Genomic DNA, 13,295 nt, shown 5'->3' on the forward strand with positions numbered 1-13,295 from the left:
TTGGTTCAATGTAATTTCATTGAAATGACGTGGAAACAACGTTGATTCAACCAGTTGAATTGACGTCTACATTCACACAGTACAGTCGCTACATTCACACAGTACAGTCGTGGTCAAAAGTTTTGAGAATGACACAAATACAAATTTTCACAAAGACTGCTGCCTCAGTTTTGATGATGGCAATTTGCATATACTCCAGAATGTCATGAAGAGTGATCAGATGAATTGCAATTAATTGCAAAGTCCCTCTTTGCCATGAAAATGAACTTAATCCCAATAAAACTTTTCCACTGCATTTCAGCCCTGCCACAAAAGGACCAGCTGCCATCATGTCAGTGATTCTCTCGTTAACACAGGTGAGATTGTTGACGAGGACAAGGCTGGAGATCACTCTGTCATGCTGATTGAGTTAGAATAACAGACTGGAAGCTTTAAAAGGAGGGTGGTGCTTGAAATCATTGTTCTTCCTCTGTTAACCATGGTTACCTGCAAGGAAACACGTGCTGTCATCTTTGCTTTGCACAAAAAGGGCTTCACAGGCAAGGATATTGCTGCTAGTAAGATTGCACCTAAACCAACCATTTATCGGATCATCAAGAACTTCAAGGAGAGAGGTTCAATTGTTGTGAAGAAGGCGTCAGGGCGCCCAAGAAAGTCCAGCAAGCGCCAGGACCGTCTCCTAAAGTTGATTCAGCTGCGGGATCGGTGCACCACCAGTGCAGAGCTTGCTCAGGAATGGCAGCAAGCAGGTGTGAGTGCATCTGCACGCACAGTGAGGCGAAGACTTTTGGAGGATGGCCTGGTGTCAAGAAGGGCAGCAAAGAAGCCACTTCTCTCCAGGAAAAACATCAAGGACAGACTGATATTCTGCAAAAGGTACAGGGATTGGACAGCTGAGGACTGGAGTAGTCATTTTCTCTGATGAATCCCCTTTCCGATTGTTTGGGGCATCCGGAAAACATCTTGTCCGGAGAAGACAAGGTGAGCGCTACCATCAGTCCTGTGTCATGCCAACAGTAAAGCATCCTGAGACCGTTCATGTGTGCGGTTGCTTCTCAGCCAAGGGAGTGGGCTCACTCACAATTTTGCGTAAGAACACAGCCATGAATAAAGAATGGTACCAACACATCCTCAGAGAGCAACTTCTCCCAACCATCCAATAACAGTTTGGTGATGACCAATGCCTTTTCCAGCATGATGGAGCACCTTGCCATAAGGCAAAAGTGATAACTAAGTGGCTCGGGGAACAAAACATCGACATTTTGTGTCCATGGCCAGGAAACTCCCCAGACCTTAATCCCATTGAGAACTTGTGGTTGATCCTCAAGAGGCGGTGGACAATCAAAACCCCACAAATTCGGACAAATTCCAAGCATTGATTATGCAAGAATGGACTGCCATCAGTCAGGATGTGGCCCAGAAGTTAATTGACAGCATGCCAGGGCGGATTGCAGAGGTCTTGAAAATTATATTGACTCTTTGCATAAACTTAATGTAATTGTCAATAAAAGCCTTTGACACTTATGGAATGCTTGTAATTATACTTCAGTATACCATAGTAACATCTGACAAAAATATATCATAACACTGAAGCAGCAAACTTTGTGAAGACCAATACTTGTGTCATTCTCAAAACCTTTGACCACGACTGTACACAGGAGCTGTCCTGAGCAAAAAGAAGCGCCCATCAATCTACTCGCTGAGTTTATTTATTTTAGGGAAAGTGATTTACAAAAGAAACCTTCAATAGTGAACATATTATCAATTTCTGACTACTGTTGATGGTCTGCAAAAAGAAAGATACAAAAAAATACACTTTAGCATTCGTCTTGGCTAATCTATGAGACCAGGCTGATCCACCCTGACCAACCACCCTCCTTTAGTTTTTTGCCTTAAGTAACCTTGTCTTATGTAACCGTACCAAACGTAACATATCATACTAATTTGAATGTCCCGGATTTACTTTTACTATGTTAGGTCTAGTCTATGAGACCAGGCTGTGTAGCCAAGTCAGTATCTCTTTTGGAATGCAATTGTCTTAGAGGGGCGGTGTCCTATTTTGAGATGTAAAGAAATATCTCAAAATGACATTTGAAACAGAAATGACTACAATTAATACAATGCAATTCTAAAGAATAGAGTAATGACTTGCATTGCTAAATTACATTAAACAACTTTTTAATACTTCGAGAGCTTGGGACTATAAGGAGCAATATGATTATATGCAAAAAGATAATTGGCTTTAAAGTTCTGAACCCTCATTGGTTTGAATGGTGTCAGCAATTTTATCTTGTATTCTTTTGAACTTAACAACATTAATTGGGGTATTTAGAGTACTATACACTGAGTGTACAAAACATTAGGAACACCTTCCTAATATTGAGTTGCACCCCCTTTTGCCCTCAGAATAGCCTCAATTCTACAGGGCAGCCTCAATTCTACAGGGCATGGACTCTACAAGGTGTCGAAAGCGTTCCACAGGGATGCTGGCCCATGTTGACTCCAATGCTTCCCACAGTTGTGTCAAGTTGGCTGGATGTCCTTTGGGTGGTGGATCATTCTTGATATACACGGGAAACTGTTGAGCGTGAAAAATCCAGCAGCGTTGGAGTTCTTGATACACTCAAACCGGTGCACCTGGCACCTACTACCATTCCCCGTTCAAAGGCACTTATATATTTTGTCTTGTACATTCAACCTCTGAATGGCACACATACACAACACGTCTCAATTATCTCAAGCCTTAAAAATCCTTCTTTAATCTGTGTCGTCACCTTCATCTACACTGATTGAAGTAGATTTAACAAGTGACATCAATAAGTGATCATAACTTTCACCTGGATTCACCTGGTCAGTCTATGTAATGGAAAGAGCAGGTGTTCCTACTGTTTTGTACACTCAGTGTATAGGTAGAGAACATTGACACATACGAATTTTGCTATACCACATTTGAACCTGTGGCGCCACGTCTGGTGTCACAACATGGCATGCACATATAGAAGACTGTACATTTAGAAGTGAGATTGCACTGTACAGTGTATGCAAAATTGCTGCAGGCAGACAGACAGACAAGTTCCTCAAATTAAGAGTTATCTAGTAAGCTTTCACAGCCTTATAAAATATAATGATATTATTGTCAGGTACTCCTCCTATTTTCCTAAATGGATTGAGTCTTCAATAGTATATTATGATTGATCCATTTAATTCTTTTTTCAGAGTAATGGTTTTGTATGTTTTAGACAGTGGACAGCTGAAAGAAGTGCACTGGGGCATTGTGGTTTGCATAGAGTTAATTTGGGTTAGTTTCATAATGGTTTTATGTTTCATAAAGCCTTGTCCACAGATGGAAGTTACTGTGTTGCAACAGTAGTGCAGACTCCCTTATAATGTATCACACATTAAAAACGTGATACGGAACTTTGGCGACTAGTAGGTATTTTTTTTAACCTCTCGGGATCTGTGTCCCTATACCAGGACAGTTGCTGCTCAATTTGCGATATGTGACAAGAATGGCGTTGTAAACAACAGCCAGCTTTCCAGGACATAGACATGTCTTATATGGGCAGAAAGCTTAAATGTGTGTTAATCTAACTGCAGTGTCCAATTTACAGTAGCTATTACAGCAAAAAAAATACATTGCTATTGTTTGAGGATAGTGAACAACAACAAAACACTTTTATCACGGCAACTGGTTTGATACATTCAACTCTGAAGGTAAATAATGTACTTACATTCAGTAATATTGCTATGATTTGTCACCCTGAGGGTCCCAGAGATAAAATGTAGTGTAGTTTTGTTTGAAAAATCAATTTTATATTTAAATGTAGGAACTGGGTTCTACAGTTTGACCCAACTGCTGTCTCTGGCTCCAAACCCACCCCCGCCCGCCCGGCCATCTAGATGTATGAAGGTTAGTGTATTTTCTGTAGGGAAGCTAATGATCCATCATGTATGACATTCCTGGGAGTGTGTATACTAAAAACATTTATTACCATACCATTTTTGTATGTTCTCTATAGTTACAGTATGTACATGGACATGTATACATTTACCAATTCGGCACATTTGGGAAAACTCCTGGCAAACTTGATACCAAATATTGTGTAATTCTTCACTGGATCAGTCTGAAACTTTGCACACAAACTGTTGCTATCTTGTGGACATCATCTAAATTACACATAGAATCCTACATCACTGTCTGGCCTTTCTTTTGCATTTCAAAGATGATTCAACAAAAAAACAAATAGAAAACGCATGTTTTTTTGTTTGTATTATCTTTGACCAGATCTAATGTGTTATATTCTCCTACATTAATTTCACATTTCCACAAACTTCAAAGTGTTTCCTTTTAAATGATATCAAGAATATGCATATCCTTTCTTCAGATCCTGAGCTACAGGCAGTTAGATTTGGGTATGTCATTTTAGGCGAAAATTGAAAAAAAGGTCTGGATGGGATGATGTGTAGTTCATACACACATAATCTATGAGCAGAATTACTGTTTTACCTCAATTAGCCATGAAATCTCTAGTTTGAAAGCCACTGTTTTCTGGAAGCTGAGCGGTGCCATTTTCCTTACATTTTCCCTCGCCATTTGAGTGACAGCTAGCAAGATGCATACATATAGTAGAGCAAAAGAGAGAACGCAATGACGCATTGCACATATCGATATAAGGGATCAGGGTTTGGCTGGGTCTAGACAGAGTCTGACACTCCCCCGATCTACAGAGAGGTTTCACCTGAGTTCTGAGCACACCTGTCAGTAATTAGAGTTAGGATATAAGGTGTGCTCAGAAGTTCAGTCGGTGCGAGGTATTGTTCCATTGTGACTTGCTAAGCGTTTTGTTCAGAGAGAGAGAGATTGTTATTTTGATTACCAGTGTATCAGACCTGTGCTTCGTTGTTTGACTCCCCGAATTGCTTAATCCTCTGCTTGTTTCTCCCAGTGATTACCGTACTCTGATCCTGTGCCCGTGCCCTCGACTACGACTACGCCCGCTCCCTTGGTACCTCTGCCTGTCTCTGCCTTGCCCGGTTTTGACCACAGCTCGCCCGACCACGATTAAGCAATTCCCTTGTCTGTACTTTATAAAACATCGCAATTCTGCGATTGGATCTTACCACTCTGTCCGAGTATTCATTACAGAATACCTCGCCTCAACCATGGATCCAGCGGAATTACAGAGGCGATGGGAGATACAGGAGAAACGGATGGATGAACTCCTGCAGCTACTCAACGCTGGTGCGGCTGAAGGCACCACCCCGAGCACGGTCAGTCCTCGTCATGCACCCCCGATTTCTCTACCGACAAAGTACGACGGGGAACCTGGCAAATGTCAGGGGTTTCTACTCCAGATGTCCCTGTATACGTCCTATAACCGTACTATGTTTCCCGATGACCGTAGCAGGGTGGATTTCATGATTTCTCTGCTAACGGGAAGAGCACTGGATTGGGCTACTGCGCTGTGGGCAGCTGAGGTCCCCGAGTTGAATGCGGAGGTTCAGTTTAAGAAACTGTTCCGAGAGGTGTTCGACCACCCAGTATCGGGGCGTAGTGTGGGAGACCAACTATGCGAACTTCAGCAGGGCCGTCGCACAGTAGCCGACTACGCATTAGAGTTCCGTACAATAGCAGCCGGTAGCGGATGGAGCGAGACTGCTTTGCTCACCGTTTTCCGAAGAGGGCTGCGCAAAGAAGTGCAGACTGAGTTGGCTTGTCGGGGAGATATCACTGCGCTGCATGAGTTTATGAACATAGCCATCTCTATTGATAATTTGTTAGTGCAACACAAGGTATCCGCAGTCCGGGAGCCCTCGGTCACTGGTCCTAAGCAATCGACAGAGCGGAGGAGAGAATCTGAGGAGGAACCCATGCAACTGGGATGGTCACCCTTACAAAGCTCGGTGAGACAACAACGTCGGCAAGACGGACTATGCCTGTACTGTGGTCAGTTGGGTCATTTCATTCGTCAATGTCCGGTACGACCAAACCGTACCCCAGAATATCGCCTCGGAACTGCCAAACCGGTGAGTGAGACTCAAGTTTTCAACATTACATCTAAACAAATATATATTGATGAGGCGCTACAGCAAGGGGCCAAAAAAGTATATTGATGAGGCGCTACAGCAAGGGGCCATTCGCCCATCTACGTCTCCCGCCGCATCTAGTTTTTTCTTCGTTAAGAAAAAGGATGGCGGACTGCGTCCTTGTATAGACTATCGAGGTTTGAACGATATTACCATAAAAAATCGTTACCCTCTTCCTTTGATTCCGGCAGCCCTCGAGCAGGTGGGGCAGGCCTCAATCTACAGTAAACTGGACCTTAGGAGTGCGTACAATCTGGTGCGCATTAGAGAAGGGGATGAATGGAAGACCGCCTTCATCACACATCGAGGGCATTATGAATATTGTGTCATGCCCTATGGACTTACCAACGCGCCCTCAGTGTTTCAGGCGTTCATGAATGACATTTTCAGGGACTTGATTGATCGGTTTGTTATAGTGTACATTGATGACATTCTAATCTACTCTAACTCTCTGAGTGAACATGTGTCCCATGTACGACAGGTTCTGGACCGACTCCGACAACACTCTCTGTTCGTGAAGGCAGAAAAGAGTGAATTCCATGTCACTACGATTTCCTTCCTTGGGGCCATACTCACTCCCGAAGGGGTAAAACTGGATGAATCCAAGGTGCAAGCGGTACGAGACTGGCCTCAACCCCAGACGGTGAAAGAGCTCCAGAGATTCTTAGGGTTTGCCAATTACTATAGACGGTTCGTGCGTAATTTCAGCACAACCGCAGCTCCCCTGTCGGCGATGACCAGCTACAAGGAACTGGACGGAGGGGGCAGTGCGTGCTTTTGAGACTTTGAAACAACGCTTTACCACCGTTCCCATTTTATGTCAGCCGGATCCTACCTTGCCGTTTATCGTGGAGGTGGACGCCTCGGAGGTTGGAGTTGGAGCCGTGCTATCCCAGCACCAAGGTGAGCCGCCTAAATCACGACCCTGTGCTTTCTTTTCTAAGAAACTGAATTCGGCCGAGCAGAACTACGACGTGGGAAATCGTGAATTACTGGCGGTGAAGTTAGCACTGGAGGAGTGGAGACATTGGCTGGAGGGAGCAGATCATCCTTTCCAAGTGCTCACGGACCACCGCAACCTGGAGTATCTTCACAGTGCTAAATGACTGAACTCCCGACAGGCAAGGTGGTCTCTATTCTTCAACCGTTTCCGATTCACGGTCTCTTATATCCCCGGGTCCAAGAATGGCAAGGCGGATGCGCTTTTCCGAAGGTTCGAGCGCGCGGAAAGACCCGTGGAACCAGAACCTATCCTCTCCATGAGTTGCCGTGCTGGTCCTGTGAGGTGGGCTATCGATGACACTATTCAGGAGAGCCTACAAGCGGAACCAGCCCCTCCAGAAACCCCGGTGTCAAAGGTGTTTGTACCAGCTCTGCTTCGACCTCAACTGTTGGAATGGTGCCACACGTCGCTGGGATCTGGTCATCCCGGAATCACTCGAACTACACGACACATCAGCCGAAAATACTGGTGGGATTCCCTAACAGATGACGTCAGAGACTATGTCTTATCCTGTCCAGTATGTGCTCAATCCAAGGCGCCTCGTGCACTACCGGAGGGTAAGCTGATGCCATTGCCAACTCCTCAACGACCCTGGTCGCACATTGCAATGGACTTGTTACAGATCTACCAGAATCAGAGGGCCATACTGTAATTCTCGTGGTCATCGACCGATTCTCCAAGATGTGCCGGTTAGTACCCATGACCCGTTTGCCTAACGCCACTCAGATGGCTGAGACTGTGTTTAACCAGGTGTTCCGGCAGTTTGGAGTTCCGGAGGATATTGTGTCAGACCGAGGACCCCAGTTTGTATCCCGGGTATGGAAAGCCTTCTGCGAACGCTTGGGCATCTCGGTGAGCCTAACCTCCGGATATCATCCCCAGGCCAATGGGCAGACAGAACGGCTCAACCAAGAAATTGGGAAATATCTACGGCAACAATGTTCGCGGCAGCCGCAAGAGTGGAGCCGATTCCTTCCTTGGGTAGAGTATGCTCAGAACTCCCTCATTCACACCTCCCTACGTCTAACGCCCTTCCAGTGTGTTCTAGCGTATCAACCACCCCTGTTCCCGTGGGATACCGAACCAGGGATGGTACCGGCTGTAGACGAGTGGTTCCGTCGGAGTGCGCAGGTCTGGGAGACGGCCCATCAACATCTCAGTCAGGCCTCACAACAGCAAAAGACCTACGCCGACCGACGCCGGAGACCTACTCCCACTTATCAACCCGGGCAACGAGTGTGGCTGTCTACCCGGGACCTGCGTCTCCGACGGAGCTGCAAGAAGCTCCAACCCAGGTACATCGGGCCTTTCAAGGTACTGAGACGTATTAACCCTGTCACCTACCGTCTGTTACTCCCTCGACACTACAGGATAACCCCTACGTTCCACGTCTCTCTGTTGAAACCTGTCCACTATAGCCTGATGTACCCCCCAATCGCTCAACAACCTACTACACCACCTTTGGAGGATGAACAGGACACCACCTATACAGTCCACGAGATACTGGATTCAAGACGGAGACGAGGGGGCATCGAATATCTCGTGGACTGGGAGGGATATGGACCTGAGGAACGGTCCTGGATCCCTGCTAAAGACATACTGGATTCCGCTCTCAAGGCCACTTTCCACGCTGAACACCCAGATCATCCAGGACCCCGACCCAGAGGAAGACCACCCGGTAGAGGAAGAAGGCCGTCAGGAGCCGGCCCTGGGGAGGGGGATACTATAAGGGATCGGGGTTTGGCTGGGTCTAGACAGAGTCTGACACTCCCCCGATCTACAGAGAGGGGGAGTCATCAGACTCGATCTGTTTCACCTGAGTTCTGAGCACACCTGTCAGTAATTAGAGTTAGGATATAAGGTGTGCTCAGAAGTTCAGTCGGTGCGAGGTATTGTTCCATTGTGACTTGCTAAGCGTTTTGTTCAGAGAGAGAGAGAGTTTGTTATTTTGATTACCAGTGTATCAGACCTGTGCTTCGTTGTTTGACTCCCCGAATTGCTTAATCCTCTGCTTGTTTCTCCCAGTGATTATCGTACTCTGATCCTGTGCCCGTGCCCTCGACTACGACTACGCCCGCTCCCTTGGTACCTCTGCCTGTCTCTGCCTTGCCCGGTTTTGACCACAGCTCGCCCGACGACGATTAAGCAATTCCCTTGTCTGTACTTTATAAAACATCGCAATTCTGCGATTGGATCTTACCACTCTGTCCGAGTATTCATTACAATCGACACATACAGTGGGGAAAAAAAGTATTTAGTCAGCCACCAATTGTGCAAGTTCTCCCACTTAAAATGATGAGAGAGGCCTGTAATTTTCATCATAGGTACACGTCAACTATGACAGACAAAATGAGGAAAAAAATCCAGAAATTCACATTGTAGGATTTTTTATGAATTTATTTGCAAATTATGGTGGAAAATAAGTATTTGGTCAATAACAAAAGTTTCTCAATACTTTGTTATATACCCTTTGTTGGCAATGACACAGGTCAAACGTTTTCTGTAAGTCTTCACAAGGTTTTCACACACTGTTGCTGGTATTTTGGCCCATTCCTCCATGCAGATCTCCTCTAGAGCAGTGATGTTTTGGGGCTGTCGCTGGGCAACACGGACTTTCAACTCCCTCCAAAGATTTTCTATGGGGTTGAGATCTGGAGACTGGCTAGGCCACTCCAGGACCTTGAAATGCTTCTTACGAAGCCACTCCTTCGTTGCCCGGGCGGTGTGTTTGGGATCATTGTCATGCTGAAAGACCCAGCCACGTTTCATCTTCAATGCCCTTGCTGATGGAAGGAGGTTTTCACTCAAACTCTCACGATACATGGCCCCATTCATTCTTTCCTTTACACGGATCAGTCGTCCTGGTCCCTTTGCAGAAAAACAGCCCCAAAGCATGATGTTTCCACCCCCATGCTTCACAGTAGGTATGGTGTTCTTTGGATGCAACTCAGCATTCTTTGTCCTCCAAACACGACGAGTTGAGTTTTTACCAAAAAGTTATATTTTGGTTTCATCTGACCATATGACATTCTCCCAATCCTCTTCTGGATCATCCAAATGCACTCTAGCAAACTTCAGACGGGCCTGGACATGTACTGGCTTAAGCAGGGGGACACGTCTGGCACTGCAGGATTTGAGTCCCTGGCGGCGTAGTGTCTTACTGATGGTAGGCTTTGTTACTTTGGTCCCAGCTCTCTGCAGGTCATTCACTAGGTCCCCCCGTGTGGTTCTGGGATTTTTGCTCACCATTCTTGTGATCATTTTGACCCCACGGGGTGAGATCTTGCGTGGAGCCCCAGATCGAGGGAGATTATCAGTGGTCTTGTATGTCTTCCATTTCCTAATAATTGCTCCCACAGTTGATTTCTTCAAACCAAGCTGCTTACCTATTGCAGATTCAGTCTTCCCAGCCTGGTGCAGGTCTACAATTTTGTTTCTGGTGTCCTTTGACAGCTCTTTGGTCTTGGCCATAGTGTTGTTTGGAGTGTGACCGTTTGAGGTTGTGGACAGGTGTCTTTTATACTGATAACAAGTTCAAACAGGTGCCATTAATACAGGTAACGAGTGAAGGACAGAGGAGCCTCTTAAAGAAGAAGTTACAGGTCTGTGAGAGCCAGAAATCTTGCTTGTTTGTAGGTGACCAAATACTTATTTTCCACCATAATTTGCAAATAAATTCATAAAAAATCCTACAATGTGATTTTCTGGATTTGTTTTCTCCAATTCGTCTGTCATAGTTGACGTGTACCTATGATGAAAATTACAGGCCTCTCTCATCTTTTTAAGTGGGAGAACTTGCACAATTGGTGGCTGACTAAATACTTTTTTCCCCACTGTATGTGACGTAGGGTACCACGTGGGTACCACTTTTGGCTCATGAGCGCTACTTTCAGAACTACTGGTTAAAAAGTATACAAAAGTACCAAAGAATCTCTTTAAAGCACAGTCAAATCGAATCTACTTCAAACATCACAAAAGCATTATGGGGTGTGGTGTTACAGACTGCACAGTGGAAATTATTGTAGCTGTAAGGAGATATTCACTTTCATAACCATTCAGTGTGAAGACCACCTCACATTTGGAGAGTACATAAAATAGAACAGTTAACTCAGAAGATAGGAAAGTATCACATACTTATGGGTGTTTTGTGTGTTTCTTGAATCTTGATGATCTGGAGAAGACAGCAGATGTTGAGAACATGCACTTAGGTTTGATTAAGCTATCTGCTGAGTGCTGATATGTTAAAGATTAATTTTATAGATGGAATATACTCAGTACTATTTAGAATGTATGACAAGCATGCTACCTCAAAGCAAAAATAATAGTAGGTTATTGAACTTTCATAAATTTTCCTAGGAAGTTTCTGCTATGTAATGTTTGTCTGACCTGGTAAATAATTAAGTGAATGTTGACTTCAACCACATGGGGGCAGTATTGAGGCATTTGGGGCCTTAGTTCAATCACTCAATTAGAGACTAGCCCTGTGAGAAAAGTAATAATAATAATAATAATAATATGCCATTTAGCAGACGCTTTTATCCAAAGCGACTTACAGTCATGCGTGCATACATTTTTTGTGTATGCACAAAATAAAAAAACAAAAGTAATAATAATAATATGCCATTTAGCAGACGCTTTTATCCAAAGCGACTTACAGTCATGCGTGCATACATTTTTGTGTATGGGTGGTCCCGGGGATCGAACCCACTACCTTGGCGTTACAAGCGCCATGCTCTACCAGCTGAGCTACAGAGGACCAGTAAACAGTTAATCAAATCCGTTGACAAAAGTCAGAGAGCATATGGTTGAATGATGTTCTGTCATTAAAAATAAGTGATTTCAAGGAACTGCAAGCAGCAGTGTTAGCAATTATGCTAGATATCAACCGTTAGTCCATCTTGCCTTAGGCAGAAAGGGAAGTATAGTATTTCCATCCATATCAGGTAGAACCCTTATCACTCAGTTAAGGGTAGAAGGGGAAAATAAGTATCTGAGTGAGGGGAGTAGGACAGGGGAGTGCAGTCAGATAACAAGAGTTTCTGAGTTTCAGGAGTTTCTGTTTTTTTTATGTCTATAACCACACAATACTATGACTAGTGCTTGTGTCAACATCAAGTCTGGGTTGTGTCATGTTTGACAGCTTCTCCAGAACCTGCTCAATCAATGTCTCCATGAAGATAAAAATAAACAACTTATTGGATAACTATATAACACAAGCATAGATCCTAACTAACATCTTAGCAGTTAGTTCTATAGTAGCTGCAGACCTGGGTTCAAATACATGTGTATTTGATTATTTGTTATTTAAATATTTGTTTTCTGTTTATTTGAGTATTTTCTAATAATGTGGCCTGAATCAACTACTTCTATTGGAAGTATTTGAAAGTATTTAATACATTATTTCAAATACCAAATAGACCTGGGTTCAAATGCATGGGAGGATTGAGTATTTTCCAAAACATGCCAATGGTTTCTAAGTGTATTTCTAACTAATTGTGCTTAAAAAAAAAAGATATCCACTTACTTCCCAATGTCTTTGAAAGTAATTGAAATACCCTAAATAGTATTTGAACCCAGGTCTGAGCAGCTGTAACTGCAATAGGCACAGAACTGTGTAATATACAGTCAGGTCCATAATTTTTGGCACCCTTGATAAAGATGAGCAGAAGACTGAATAAAATAATAATACTGACCTATATTGTATGCTAAAAGAAATTGGGAAATTATTTTATTTTATACTAAAACAATTGCTCAGAGAAAGAGATTTTGTTTAACAAGTAATAAAAACAAATCTGAAAAATACTCTAGCTCCCTCCCCTTGCAAGGATAACGACACTGAGCCTTTTTCTAAAATGTTTTATGAGATTGGATAACACGTTAGGAGGGATCTTAGACCATTCCTCCACACTGAATCTTTCAAGATCCTTGATATCCTTGGTTTGCTTTTATGGACTGCCCTTTTCAATTCAAGCCACACATTTTCAATCGAGCTCTCTGGCCACGCACACCAGTGGTGGGTTTGGCTTTGAAAAACAGAAACATATGCAGAAAAGTACCTCATACCTACTGTAAAATATGGTGGTGGATCTTTTATTCTGTATGGAGGAATGGTCTAAGATCCCTCCCAAAGTGTTCTCCAATCTCATAAAGCATTTTATAAAATGGCTTTATTAGTATTTAGTCAGCCACCAATTGTGCAAGTTCT

This window comes from Coregonus lavaretus (genome assembly GCF_964263955.1).
Source record: "Coregonus lavaretus genome assembly, chromosome: 27".
Taxonomy (NCBI): domain Eukaryota; kingdom Metazoa; phylum Chordata; class Actinopteri; order Salmoniformes; family Salmonidae; genus Coregonus; species Coregonus lavaretus.